This window comes from Antechinus flavipes, chromosome 1 (genome assembly GCF_016432865.1).
Source record: "Antechinus flavipes isolate AdamAnt ecotype Samford, QLD, Australia chromosome 1, AdamAnt_v2, whole genome shotgun sequence".
Lineage (NCBI taxonomy): Eukaryota > Metazoa > Chordata > Mammalia > Dasyuromorphia > Dasyuridae > Antechinus > Antechinus flavipes.
The window spans coordinates 315,286,557-315,299,210 of NC_067398.1; the positions used below are offsets into that span (position 1 = coordinate 315,286,557).

The 12,654-nt window shown below is 34.1% G+C and overlaps 1 pseudogene; it reads right to left on the reverse strand.

Moving 5' to 3' along the window:
- Window positions 1-7,160: 7,160 nt before the first annotated feature.
- LOC127545486 (serine/threonine-protein phosphatase 2A 55 kDa regulatory subunit B delta isoform-like) overlaps window positions 7,161-12,654 on the reverse strand; it is an 86,778-nt pseudogene continuing 81,284 nt past the window's right edge.

Below are 12,654 nucleotides of genomic sequence, written 5' to 3' on the forward strand. Positions count from 1 at the left end.
AGAGGAGGCAATTGGGATTAAGTGACTTGCCCCAGGGTCACACAATTAGTAAGAATTAAGTGCCTGAGGTCACTTTTGAACTCAGGTCCTGTGCTTCATCCACTGCATCATCCATTTTCCACTGATTCTCTATGTCAGTACTATCATACTTTAATAATCAGCTTTAGGACCAAGTTAGGGTTGCGTCAGAATATCAGGGCTGGATTTGATACAAATTTGTGTGAATCACAGAATTTGAAAATTGGAAAGGGCTTCAATAACCATTTAATATGCCCTGTACATGAAAGTAAATCTCACTGTAACATACCTGACAAGTGGTCATCCAGCCCTCTTGGAAGATCTTCAAAGAGGTTTTTTGTAGAGAAACCAATCCATGGTTTCTCAAGGCAATCCATTCAATTTTTGAATAACTCTAATGATTAGGAAGGGTCAGTTAAGTGGTACAGGATTTAGTCAGGAATACTTCTCTTCATGAGTTCAAATGTGGTCTCAGGCACGTGTTAGTTATGTGATCCTAGGCAAGTCACTTAAACCTTTTCCCTTTTGTTTTGATTTTTCTTTCCCAACATGACTCATATGGAAATATGTTTTCAAAATTGATTGTACATCTGTATCAGATTGATTGCTGCCTTGGAGAAGGGGGAAGGTAAAGGAAGGAGGGAGAAACAATTAAAACTCAAAATCTGACAAAAATGAATATTGACAACAATCTTTATTTCCAATTGGAAAAAATAACATACCATTAAAATGAAAAAAAAAATTAAAGTTATTTAAGCTTGTTTGCCTGAATTTGCTTATCTATAAAATGAGATGGAGAAGGAAATGGCAAACTATCTCAGTATCTTTGACAAGAAAACCCCAAAAGGTGTCATGAAGTCATGCACAACAATCATAAAATTTTTTCTGACTTTAAGCCTGAATTTGTCCCTTTACAGCTATTATTCCACATTCTGACTCATAGAGTTGAACAAAACAAGACTAAATTCTCTTCTACAAACTGCCACACCTGTCCCCCCCAAAAAAGAATATAAATATATATTTATGTAGTGCTTTACATATTTTGCCTTATCTACTCCAAATAATGACCTTGTGAATTAGATAGTACAGATATTATGACCATTTAAGAAGTAAGGAAACTGAGACAGTTAAAATAATTTGCCACAGCTAGTAGGGAACAGAGATAGGGCTGAAATCCAAATATCCTAACTTTAAACTCCATGTTTTTTTTTTCACTCTAAAACATCTCTCTCTTACATGTGGATACATCTACTTGATATTATATAATTGTTTTTTTTTGCATATGTCTAATGAAATGTCTGGTATATAATAAGCAATTAATAAATGCTTCCTGACTAATGTCATTTAAAAGTTTCAGGAAAGCTTTGACTCTAAAACTAACCCTTCTTCATTGGCTAATGCATGAAATGTTCCTATTACAATTTATCCCTTTTGTCTTTTTTTAATAGTATTTTATTTTTTCCAAATACATGCAAACATAGTTTTCAACATTGACCTTTGCAAAACTTGTATTTCAAAATTTTCTCTCTCTCTTCTTCCCTTCCCCATCCCCAAGACAGCAAGCAATCTTATATAAGTTAAACTTATATAATTCTTCTAAATATATTTCCATATTCATCATTCTACACAAGAAAAATCAGATCAAAAGAGAAAAGGGGAAAAAACCAAGCAAACAAACAATAACAACAAAAAGGTGAAAATGCTCCATAGTTCTCTCTCTGGATGTACATGGTGCTTTCCATCACAAATCTATTGGAATTGTCTTGAATCATTTGTTAAAAAAAAAGAGCAAAGTCCATCATAGTTGATAATCACATAATCTTGTTACTATATACATTGTTTCCTTGGTTCTGTTCACTTCATTCAGCATCAGTTCATATAAGTCTTTCTAGGCTTTTCTGAAATCAGTCTTCTCATCATTTCTTATAGAACAATAATATAGAACAATAAGCACATCACCTTCTTTGATGAGGGCCTGACATGGTGGACTGAACTATGCCAGTGTCTCCCAAGTCATGCAATTTATTTATTTATTTGCTTATTTATTATTTATTTATTTTCCCACTTAATAGTATCTTCTGTTTTCCAATCACATGTAAAGATAGTTTTCAACATTCACTTTTCTAGATTTTGAGTTTTTAATTTTTCTCTCTCTCTTCCTTCTCCCCATTCCAAGATGACAATCTGATATACATGTACAATCATGTTAAACATATTTTCACATTAGTCGTGTTGTGAAAGAAAAATCAGAATAAAAGAGGAAAAACAGAAGAAAACAAAACAAACCAAAAAAAAAATGAAAACAGTATGCTTTTATTCAGATTTTATAGCATTTTCCATCATGAGTCTTTTTGAATTGTTGATCATTGTATTGCCAAAAAGAGCTATCTATTTTTTTCTTTTTCTTTTTTTTTAATTTAATTTAAATTTTAAGAGCTATCTATTAAGCTTGATCATTGCACAATGCTGCTGTTACTATGTACAATGTTCTCCTGGTTCAACTCACTTCACTCAGTATCATTTCTTGTAAGCCTTTCCAAGTTTTTCTAAAATCAGCTTGTTCATCATTTTTTATAGAACAATAATATGTCATTACATTTATATACCACAATTTACTCAGCCATTCCCCAATTGATACATATCCTTTCAATTTCCAATTCTTTGACATCACAAAAAGCTGCTATAAATATTTTTGTATGTGTATTCTTTCCCCATTTTTATAAGCACTTTGAAACACAAACCTAGTAATTATATTGCTGAAACAAAGGCTATGTATCGTTTTATAGCCCTTTGGCCATAGTTCCAAATTGTTTTCTAGAATGGTTGAATTTAGTTCTTAACTCCATCAATGATACCTTAGTGTCCCAATTTTCCCACACCATCTTCAATAGTTATCATTTTTCTATTCTATCACAATAACCAATCTAATAGGTGTGAGATGGTATCTCATAGTTGTTTTGATTTGTATTTCTCTAATTAATAGTGATTTAGAGCATTTTTTTCATATAACTAAATATGACTTTAATTTCTATATCTGAAAATAGCCTGTTAATAGACCATTTATCAATTAGGGAATGACTTGTATTCTTATGACTCACTTCTCGATATATTTAAGATCAGAAACACCATTTGTAAAAATTGTTTCCCAGATTTCTGCTTGTCTCTTAATTTTGGTTACAATGGTTTCGTTTGGGCAAAAACCTTTTAATTTAATGTAATCAAAATCATCTATTTTGCACTTTATAATGCTTTCAATTTTCTATGTGGGCATAATTTCTCCCCTTTCCCATAAATCTGTCAGGTAAACTATTCCTTGCTCTTCTTATTTGCTTATGGTCTCACCTTTTTATGTTTAAATCACTTACTCATTTTGACCTTATTTTGATATAAGGTATGAAATATGCCTAGTTTCTGTCATGCTATTTTCCAATTTTCCCAGCAGTTTTTGTCAAATAGTGAGTTCTTGTCTCAGAACAGGCAATCAGTTTCAAAGTTCTTGAAAACTTTGAAACCTCCCCTTTACAGCTGCTTGAGCTGTGGGGGAGAGGGGTTGTCTTTCTTTTTTCTTACTTATATCCCCAAATATTAGTACAGAACCTAACACCTAGTAGGTGCTTAATAAATGTTATTAAACTGAATTTATTAAGCATCAACTTTGGTGAATGCTTTACAAATATTATTTCAGTTAATCTTTGTAACAACCCTGGGAGGTCCTATTATTATCCCATTTTACAGCTGAGGAAAATAATACAGACAGATATTACATGATTTGCTTAGGATCGCACAGTTAGGAAGTATTCAAGACTAACTTGAAATCTGGGTCTCATTATTCTATACTCAGTACTCCTTTAACTGCCTCTGTTAAGAGTTTAGCAATTGTTTGTTAAGTTGACTTGACTTCCTTTCTAAATCACAGGGAGAATTAACTTTTTTATCTATTATCAGTTATTTATACTTTAATGTCAACGAAACATCTCAGGGCTGGTTTTGATTTTGAGTGTCAGAAAAGTAGCAGAGGGCAGAGAAGGAAGGCGGGGAATGAAGAGGAGAAAGAAAGGAAAGACCAATAAAGAATAACATTGCCTATTTTATCATTTTCTTCAGTGTCTGCTCACTTTAAATCTGTGATATTGTCCAGGTTGGGTTCCAGGAGCTTCCTATCAATTTTATATCCACATAGGGAAACTTGACCTAGAGAAATTCAGCCCTGAAATCACAAAGAAGGGGAGTCATAATCAAAATGCTAAAGTTTTGCTCTTATAAAAAATTATGAGTTAAAATCACCCATTAACTGGCTCTTGTATCTTGCCCAAGAGAGGGTCATAGTTCAAGAAAGAATAAAAGCAGTGTCAAGTAACACAGCTGTTCTTAAAAAAAAAAAAAAAAAGTAGCTTATTTTCTTCTGCCTTTATGAGGTAGTGGATATGTCTGAAATTGTTCTGTGTTGTAGTAAAGTTAATTTAAAAAACTTGTAGTTTCTGTCAGAAGGAAAAAATAGCATTTATTAAGCACTTGCTTTGTGCCAAACACAATGCTAATGCTTTATTAATATTCTCATTTTGTCTTGACAACAACCCTGAGGGATAAATGCTTGTTATCCTCATCTTATAGTTGAGGAAACTGAGACAGTCAGATGTTAAGTAACTTATTCAAGAGTCAAAGAGTTAGTATCTAAAGTCAGATTTGAACTCGGGTTTTCCTGACTCTGAGCCCATGGTCCTACAACAGTATCATCTAGCTGCCTCCAGCTAGGAAGCAGAGACCATATAGAACAAGCTCTGCAATTTACAATAGAATTAACTGAGGTCCAAAAAAAATTAAGGGATTTGCCTTGGATCATACAAGTAACAAATAACTAAGGCACCATTTGAATATGAGACTTATTAGCCATGATACTTAGACTCATTAGCCTTAGACTCAAGAGCCATGATACAATGTCCATTTCTATTTTACTGTGCTTCCTGAATGCCTAAGGATACAGTATGGTCCAGAAGAACATGTCTCTGGATTTGTGGTCAAAAGATTAGATTCAAATCCTAACTTGTCCACTTAGTGTATTTGTAACCTCTCAGGATCTCCATCTCCTCATATGTAAAATGAAAGGTTGGGACTAAACGGATTCAAAACTTTCTTCCAACTCTAAATCTAGGATCTAAATTCCTGGAACATAAATTCTGTTTTGTTTTGTTTTTTGGCAATTGGAGTTAAGTGACTTGCTCAGGGTCACACAGATAATAAATGTCTGAGGCAGAATTTAAACTTAGGGTTCCTGACACCAAAGCCAGTGCTCTATCCACTGCATCACGTAGCTCCTCCTCCATAGCCTGTTAATTGGTATCCCTACACTCAGTTGATATTCTTCTCCGCGTAATTACCAATTCCTAAACACAGATTGACCATGTCAATCCCCAGCTTAAGAAACCCCAGTGTTCCCTATTGTTTGTGGAATATAAGACAGATTCTTCAGTTTGGAACTTAAAGTTTCTCTTAATTTTTCCTCCAACCTACATATCCAAATTGATTTCATAAATCCACCTCAAATAGGTCTACCTGCTATTTTTCATGCACATTTTATCTCCTATGTTGGTATTTTTGCATATTCTGCTCTTTATGTCTAGAAGTATTCCTAATCCCCTTCAAAGGTTAGCTCCTTCACACCTGCCTCTGCATACAACCTGCTCACCCTACTCCAGTTATTAGTACTACTCTCAAAAATTACTTTGTCCATTTTGTATTTATGCTGAATTTACTTCTCTGTAAATATTTTGTTCTCCTTCATCCCCATGATAAAATATAAACTTTCCATGGACAGGAACTAGGCACCAAGAATAGTGCCTAGTTAAGGATAGGAAGCCAACAAATTCTTGTTGAATGAAATGAAATTGAGCTAATTATTATGTTCAAGAAACTGAGAATGTGCCGATGGCACATACCCTATTGGAAGAGAGCTGGCCATCTATGACACGTGCAAAAATAATTACAACAGGAAAGAGAGCATAATTAATGCAAAGTGGAATAAACTGGACCCCAGAAAAATTGTGATTCATGATGATTCTTGATTACACAGTTAAGTAACAATACTAGAATTCAAATCCAAGCTGTCAGATTCAGGATCTGATTGATTCCTTGATTATCATTAGAGAGAGTATATTCAGTAGATGAGGTAGGGAATGGAATCCATGTACTAATCAATTCTAAGTAGTCAGTGGATGGCGAGGAATTCAAAGACCAATTATAAATTATTCTTTCATGATGTTTGGTTGTGAATGGAAGAAGAGAAATGGGGTAGTAGCTTTAGAGTAGGAATTCTTAACCTTTTGGTGGCATGGACCCATTTGAGTCTAGTGGAACTTACAGATCTCTTCACAATATTTTTAAAATGCAATAAAACTAGGACCTGGGTAGAGTAGTAGATAGCACTCCAAGTTTGCAGTCAGGAAGACCTGAATTCAAATTCAAACTCAGGAACTTATTAGCTATGTGACTCTGAGCAAGTCACTTAGCCTTGCCTGCTTCAGTTCCCTCATCTGTAAAATGAGCTGAAGAAGAAAATGGCAAACCACTCCAGTATCTTTGACAAGAAAACTCCAAATGGGGTCATAAAGAATCAGATTTAACTGAACAACATCAAAATAAACCATTATATTCAGAAAGATACTGACATATAGTTAGAAAAACACTTTTTAAACAAAAAAAAAGAGAAAATTCACAGGTTCCAGGTTAAGATATAGTTAAGATAGTTAGAAATAACTGGTATATAAAAAAGGTTCAAGAATTTCTAGCCAAAAACTCTTTGCCATCCAATTTATAATATCTGTACATTCCCCCATCCTCCAAGGAATATAAACTCCATGAAGTGGTTACATCAGAAGGTGTGATTAAATACAGTGAGAGAATAGATACACAAGAAAAACCTACTTCCAGATCCAACTCAAGCATCCTACGTTGCCAGGGCCTACCTAAGCATCCAATGGTAAAACCATCTAGACCTAGATGAAGGCCAGAGAAGAAGTTTGTATTGTCATAAAGCATAATATATGTTCTGAAAGTCCCAAATATTATAGCAGAGAGAAAAAGAAAGACCTTTGATGACTTTCCATTTGAATGTTAGATTTTTGGTCTATAAACTGAAAAGGAAGGTCCTAGAATATGTATAAATTGTTGAAGAGCAATGATGCTCTCCAGAGGGTGCCATACCATGTGGAGGATCTTCTTATTAAAGTCCAGACTGTCCACACTGATTTCCTCTCTCTTCTTCTTGCCCCAATACACATTCTCCGAGACTTTAAGATAGCACGTGGTTTGCTGTTTTCTATTGATGCTCCTAAAGAATATCCTTCCCAGTGCTTCTATCAAACATTCTGAAGAAATTGTTGTATAAGCCAATCATGAGGACACTGTTGGAGCCACTCCAGCAACACTAAAACTTGTTGAAGATGTAGTCATTTTCATATAGAAAACAAAGCTTACTTCAGAGATATTCATAAACTTGATATATCTCCACCGGCTTTGGTACCAAGATATATTTTAACTGAAAGGTAATCTCTTGTCATCATGTATAGACCACTGTGACTAAATTTTGCATCAAATATTGAAGAAATTGAATTTTTTCACAAAAACAGACAAATTAGAAATAAATTTTAATTAAAGGGAATTCTTTGAAAATTTGAAATGAAGCACTTTGTAAGGGTAATGTTAACATTGCCTCTAACAGAAAATGCTAGGGAATCCACATGCCTTAAAGAATAGAGAGCTGGGCTTAATACCAGCAAAGGAAGAAATGATTTCAGAAAAAAATGACCTATTACTGGGATTTTCGGGTTCTTAAAAAAACTGGGAATGCCTACTCCACAGGACTAAGGAGCACACATCACAAAGCCTTATAGTTCCTTTGCTGCTGCATATACAAACACATCACATAGATGTGGATGGAATTCTGCAGCAATGATCACCTCAGTCAGTTCCTCCATGTTTGGGGGCTTAATATCTATAATGTTAAAGCTTCTATCTGTGATCTTTAAATGCCACAGATTAATCCTCAGGTCACCAGCAGATATATATTTCATGATCACTGTTTACAGAAATGGAGTTGATGTGAATATTCAAAATATTCTTGGAGAATTTACTTATACCATCAGATTCATGGGCTTCAATATGGGAACCCATACTTTTGTGATTCTGAATAGAGTATCCTGTCTTCATCTTTCAGGTTATAACTTTTTACTCTCTTATCCAATTCTCTTATTTTCCATAATTTAATAATTCCATCATTAGTAGACAGCAGGAAATGAGCAGCATTCAATTGCAGCAACCACCTAATCTTTTAAATTTTGTCCTCAATTTCTAGATTTTTCAGAGTCAGATTCAAATTCGTGACTTTAAAAGGTACTAAACCACCCAGTTGCCTTTAAGGATGTCTTTGATTTCCACTAAGAAGTTACTTCACTTTGGAAACATTCTTCAGCCATATGAGTCTCTTTCCTCCTTTGTCAAATGATGGTATTGAATTTGTAGACCTCTAAGACTTCTTCCAGCTCTGATATTTATGACAATAAGATGACAAAAATCTACATGGGGAAAATGGATCAGAGCCTCAAGTAGAAGATGAATGAGGATTACAAACTAGATGGAAATTATCCAAGAAGTAATGAATAGTTGGCAATTACTTCTGGAGAATGAAAGGGAACATCGAGACCTGGCTATGTAATGATGGTTTTCAATAATTAAATAAACACAAAAACAACATGTTACCAGACTGGAAAAGAAACTTGCCATGAAATTTAAATATAATTTAATTTAATGAGAAGTAACATGATATAGTGGAAAGAGAAGTAGATTTGGAGTACAAGGCCCCAAATTCCAGTGCTGACTTTGCCACATCTTTTCTGTGGAACATATTTAAGTACCAACCTCGCTGAACTTACTTTTCTTCATCTGTAAAATCAAAGGTTTGGACTAAGTAATTGCTTATGTTTCTTCCATCCCTAAATCTTTAATCTAAATCCAGTAGAAAAAAAGTTTGAGATTAGAAGAAAATGTGTTAACTACTATGTATGATATATATATACTTTTTTGAAATTGTATTTTATTTTTCCAAATACATGTATAAATAATTCTCAACATTCATTTCTGTAACACTTTGTGTCCCAATTTTTTCTTTCTCCTTATTTATTCCCCTTCCCCAAAACAGCAAACAATCTGATATAGGTTAAATATGTGCAATTCTTTCAAATATATTTTCATATTTTTTATGTTGTACAATAAAAATTAGATCAAAAAGAAAAAACACACAAAAAAAGCAAACAAACTACAATAAACAACAAAAGGTGAAAATACTATGTTTCAATCCACATTGAGTCTCCATAGTTCTCTCTCTAGGTGCAAATGGCACTTTCCATCACAAGTCTATTGGAATTTCCTTGAATCATTTCCTTCCTCGTTGAAAAGAGCCAAGTCCATTATGGTAGATCATCACACAATTTTGTTGATATTGTGTACAATGTTCTCTTGGTTCTATTCACTTCACTCAGCATCAGTTTATTAAGTCCTTCCAGGCTTTTCTGAAATTAGCCTGATCATTATTTCTTATAGAATAATAACATTCTATTACATTCACATACCATAACTTATTCAGCCATTCCCCAACTAGTGGGCATCCAGTTCCTTGCCACTACAAAAAGGGCTCCTTACAAACATTTTTGCATATGTGGGTCCTTTTCCCTCTTTAATGATCTCTTTGGGATACAGATTGAATAGAGACTCTATTCTCTATTCAAAGAGAATAGAAAGCATTCTTCCTGAAAAGCACCCCGCTATTTCCCAATGGAGTAGCTAGGTGGGACAATGGATAGGGCACCAGCCCTGATATTAGGAAAACTTAGTGAGTTGAAATCCAGATTCAGACACTTAGTAAATGTATAAACCTGGGCAAGTCGCTTGTTTGCCTCAATTTTCTCATCTGTAAAATAAGCTGGAAAAGGAAATGGCAAAGCATTCCAGTAACTTTGCTAAGAAAACCCCAAATGATGTTATGAAGAGTCAGAACTAATCAAGTAAATAATAACAACAAAATTCAGCAATGACTCCCATGAGAATATTCATACCTTTGGATACTTCCTACTTATAAAGAAATTAAGGACAAGGAAAAAAACTATCTGTACAAAAAAATTCATTAATCTGAATAGCTGCTGTCCTTGGTTTTCAAATGACATCACTATGTTGGAGTCAAGTTACAATGTGTCCAGCTGTGACTGATCAGACCCATAGAATTCAGAAGACTGCCACAGATCAGGCAGTTCAGCCTTCTCATACCCACTATGTATCTCTCTGTTGCCTTCTGTGGGATTTTCATTTTCAATTCTTTGGAGACTGTTATTTTCATTTCTCACAACCGTGCTGCAGTGCCAGGACATGGGTATTAAAAAGATGGGTCTTGTTTCCAAGAAAAGCTTGGAGCCATTAAATAAGTTTTGCAATTTCCTGAAGACAATCTAACCTTCCTTCTTCCTGTTCAATTGCAGGTCCAATACTTTTTCCATTTGTGCTGTCTCTACCAGATCTATGCTACCAAACATATTCTATAGATTACCCATGCTACTGCATATGTCTTAGAAATAGACATTCTTCATCTTCTTTGTCTTTTCAGTCTGAATGATCAGACCAAACTTTTTAATGGCTATAGACCTCTTGCAACTATATAAATAATAATAATAGTAACAAAAGCAAGAAAAAATATGGAATGGTAAATAAATGGAAACGGGCTGATTTTGTGAGTCTTGTTAAAGTTAATATACACATTTCAAAAAACAAACTGTAAATAACTAAAGTTTAAGCTTTCAAGTACAATCTTTTTTTTAAATTGTGTATTTGAATGGTTGCTTTTGTTGATGGTTACTAAGTCTATAATAAATAAAAGAAAAAGAGATGTGTCACGAACTGAGGTTTCTTCCTGTCTTACAGCCAAAGTCTTCTTGTATTCAAAACTTTTCTTCAATAACTGTTTTCCTTTTACGTCAACAGACCTGGAAGAGACTCAAACCTCACAGACTCCTTGTACTTTAGTTTCCCTACTAAAAAATACCACTCCCTTTTTTAAAAAGTAGAGCAGGATTATGGGGAATTGCTGAAGAAACTGCATCCAGAAACAGTTTTGAGAAATTTTTTTAAAGGCTAATAATACTCTATGAATTCCACCATATTCATTCAACCAACCAATACCTTTTGAGCAACTACAGTGTATACTGTTTAACTTAATGAAGAGAAATTAAAAAGAGTAATTCCTAATTACAATAAGACTGGTAAAGTGGGTATCAAAAATCTACAGATATTTTATGAATTTTCAGTTCCAGCTTCCTACCTAACTAAAGCTTATATAAGTCTCAGAAACTGAGCTTTTTCTATGACTGCCTTCAGGAATATCATAAATATCATTAAAACAGTCAGCAAAGGAAGAGAAGGAACATGAAGGCCTAGGATAGCTCTAGAATTTAGATTTGGATTTTTTCCTCCCTTGGAAATTTAAGAACTATAGTTTGGGGCTAAATGGAATTTAGGGCCTCTTGCCTAGTCCATCACTGGGACTTGAGAACTCCTAGACTAACTGTTGTTATCACTAATTAAATTCAACCATCAATGTTAAAACTGGTAGGCTCTGTTGTTGACACGAATTTCTACAAATGAATAGCAATTGACATTGGTAGACATTTCCCAAGTGCTTTAATTCATAAGTAGGAACTCAACTGAGCCACATGGCAATTCTATGAGATCAGTGGCATATGCATTATTGTCTCCATTTTACTGATAAAGAATCTGAAGCTCAGGAACATTAAATAACTTGCCCATATGGCAGGTAAGTGACACAGTGGATAGAATGCTGGGTTTGGAATCAGAAAAGCTCATCTGGTCTGACACAGTATCTGTGTGATCCTGGGCAAGTCACTTAACTCTGTTTGCCTCAATTTTTATCTGAAAATGAGCTGAAGAAGGAAATGGAAAATAATTCCAATATTGTTGCTCCCCAAAAAACCAAATGGGGTCAAAAAGAGTCAGACATGCCTGAAAAACATGTGTCATAGGGAAGATTCAATCCCAGGTCTTTCAAGACTTGGAAAGACATTAGACTTTCCAAGAAAACTTCATAGTTTTCTATCAATTGTCACAATGCTCTTATAGTTTGTTTAAATTCATGGTATTTCAAAACTGGAGAAGACCTCAAAAACCAACTAGTGTTCTATAAAAAGGTGTCAAAATTGAGGGCAGCCCACAAAACTCCCACTATAATTGTGAAATGTTTAACAAAATAAATAAAAATACAATACAATATAAATAATGTTAATTTGTGGTTTTCTAAGTCTGTATCCGGACAGCTGGAATTCAGTTATATTTGCATTTGATACCACTAATTTATCAGATAACTAGTTATTTAGCATTTGTTTATGAGCAGAAATTCACTATTTCTAGAAATGGTCCTTTCTACTTTTAGACAGTGCATTAAAATGGGTTTTCCTAGAAGCAAGCCTAAATCTACCTCTTTCACCCTTCCATCCCTGATCTCTCTTTCTTCATTGCTACTTCCTTTCTTTTATCAAAATATGGTGCTGTGAACAGAACATTGACTTGATAATCCGAAAGCTCTGA